The sequence below is a fragment of the Tiliqua scincoides genome, chromosome 7, assembly GCF_035046505.1.
Source record: "Tiliqua scincoides isolate rTilSci1 chromosome 7, rTilSci1.hap2, whole genome shotgun sequence".
NCBI classification, from domain to species: domain Eukaryota; kingdom Metazoa; phylum Chordata; class Lepidosauria; order Squamata; family Scincidae; genus Tiliqua; species Tiliqua scincoides.
Window position 1 is genome coordinate 65,847,695 of NC_089827.1, and position 2,769 is coordinate 65,850,463.

The 2,769-nt window shown below is 46.7% G+C and overlaps 1 pseudogene; it reads left to right on the forward strand.

Annotated features, from left to right (window-relative positions):
- The first annotated feature begins 1,553 nt into the window (after window positions 1-1,553).
- Window positions 1,554-1,670, forward strand: LOC136658236 (5S ribosomal RNA; annotated as a pseudogene).
- Window positions 1,671-2,769: the final 1,099 nt, after the last annotated feature.

Below are 2,769 nucleotides of genomic sequence, written 5' to 3' on the forward strand. Positions count from 1 at the left end.
GTGCTTCTTCTTTGTGTGGTGTTTAAAGGAACACATTTCCTTTAAAACCCCTGTGAAGAGGGTGCACAGGCAGAAAAGCAGATGAGCTGATTCTTCCTCATTTCTAGCGAGTATGGTGTGGGTCAATGTAGTTTGCATCTGCAGCAGGCTGAAGGGATGCAGTGGTAGACATGGGGTGAAGGGAACCCTCAATCTACCACCCCATAGCTCCCCCACCATTTGCCACTATTGCAAGCTGCATCAGGTCTCTTCATGATTTGACCAGCCATACCTTCCACTTCCAGATTACAGAGACCAGTGGAGGGGGGGGGGGGCATTTGGGAAAAAAAACTCTCCTCTCAGGAGTGCACAATCAAGACCACAGTAGCATCTGTAGAAGTGATCAGACATGACAACTTGTGTTTTGCAGTACCTGTGAATGTGAACTAGGCAGGTAAGAGTCAACACGGAACTTTTAACTATATTAAGTAGGCTATAAACACAGTCCCCATTGCTAGCTACTCAAATTGTCCCATTACATTGTCTTCAGTGTCTGCACTTACTGGAGAGTATGTGGGTTTTGTCTTACAGATGTAATATCCCACAAATGTACTGCATGTTTGGAGTGGGCAATGGAGTCCCTAGGGTTCATGTCACCGAATGTAGGAGGTCAGCGCGTCACCCCCATGAGGGACCTCCTCCCATGCAGTGGGTGGGGCAGCGCCCTGGGCAATGGGTGTGGTGATGGACCATCGCCTTGCCCCCACTATACAAAAGTTTGTCTATAACTTTTGATCGAATAGAGATATTTCAACACGGTTTGTTCCCTTGCATTCTGCATGAAATTACACATTAAACGATACACAACATGATGGTATTATTTGAAAATACCAAGTTTTAAAAAAATGTTGGCCAGGAGAGGTGTCACCCCCCCATGTGCACAACCCAGTGCGGCCCACACCCCTCATACACTCCTAGCGACGCCACTGAGTGTGGGCTACAAATCTTCTTACACTGCAGATTCAGTATCTACACAACAAATACATTCAGCATAAATATATAGAGATCTGATATAAAAAAGATTTGTTGAATTTTTTGAAAAAAAGCCAAAGCATCAGAGGTATCTCAAGGCCCAATCCTATCCTATCCGATCCCTACCCCCGGCCCCCACAGCCTCCTTCACAATTTGACTGAATGAACCAGCCCCTAAGTTGGCCTTTATATTTAAGCTGATTATAAAGTGGAAGTGGGTATGAAATGGACAGCCACAGGCGGCATATCAGAGACCGGACACATCAGAGCTCCGTGAAGATAAAAGGAGAGACAGAGCAGGTTCATGGAAGGACAAACATCTGTTAATTTGGGAGTCTTGCCAGGCTGGAAGCTGCATTAAATTAAGATTAAATGTTCCATCAAAAGATTTCCTGTGACTTTCAGAAAAGCTATTAATGATTTACATATAAAAGGCAGGTCCTCGGCTAGAAGAGAATGAGATACTATGAACATTGACAAGACAACAATACTGACAACATTCCCCTGTATATTTATTTAATTTATGTAATTATTTAATGACCCCCAGCAACTGTTACCCTGCACATGCCCGATCTTGTCTGATCTTGGAAGCTAAGCAGGGTCAGGTCTGGTTAGTACTTGGATGGGAGACCACCTGGGAATACCGGATGCTGTAGGCTTATACCATAGTCTTTCGAGACTGAAGGTTGCCAACCAATTATTTAATGGTAGTTTTGCCTCACCTTTCTCCCAATGAGCAGATCTGGATTAAGGACCTGATGCTCTCAGGCCTGTGCAGTGTGCAAACGTGCCGTAAGGCATGCCTGAGACACTTACCGCCAGGCTGGTGCTGGCTCCGAGCAACCCCGCGCTGAGGGGTTGCCACCTGCCACCATATCCTGACCTCCCTCCCAGCCCAGGAGACCCAACACAGGTCTCCTCAATTCTGCGCCCACTCAGTAGTGAGTGCAGATCTGAGGAGACCCAATGGGTCTGTCCGGGTCTTACACGGAGTAAGGGAGCATAGGATGAGAAGACCTTGCGCTGCTTCCCAGCCCCACTGGATGCAGCAGTTGCCATTTGGGGCATTCTGGGCGCTGGGAAGCATTGGATTGGGTTGCCCCATAGTAACGAAAGTGTTCAAACTCTAACCAAGAGCTTAAGAACTGGTGAGATATCGCCATATAATGTTTGATGTTCCTAGCAGTGTGGCTCAATTGCAGTTGTTCCAGCTAGTGGCTATACTTATGCTGTCCAGATATTTCTTAAGGGCTTTGGGGATTGCTTCAAGTGCACCAGTGACAATGGGGGTAGTTGTTTCCACCACCCCCCAAAGGCGTTGAATTTCTATTTATTATTATTATTGATGCTGATGATGATGAACGCAAGGTGCATTCAGCCATTTCCCACTGGCCCGAGCAGGAAGTGATCATCCAATTCTTGACCCTGTTCCATAGCGTGATTTTTGCAAACCAGGAAATGCAGGACTTCCAGTTTTATTTACAGGCCCCTATTTATAGGTAAGGGGCTTTTATTTTCAGTGCACTGTGACAAAGGCAGCAGAGGTGATGGCAGCAGTGGACACAAGGCAGCACCAAGTGATGCTCCTCATTCATGACACACCTGGGAATAAGAACATGGTTCAATGTCTTAAAGAGCTAACAATCTAAAAAAAAAAAAAGTCAAAAGGAAGACACCAGTAAGCAGTAAAAGGGGCCAGAGGCTCATTGGAGACGGGGGGGCTCCCCGAGGGCCACATTGGGAGTCCTCGAGGGCTGC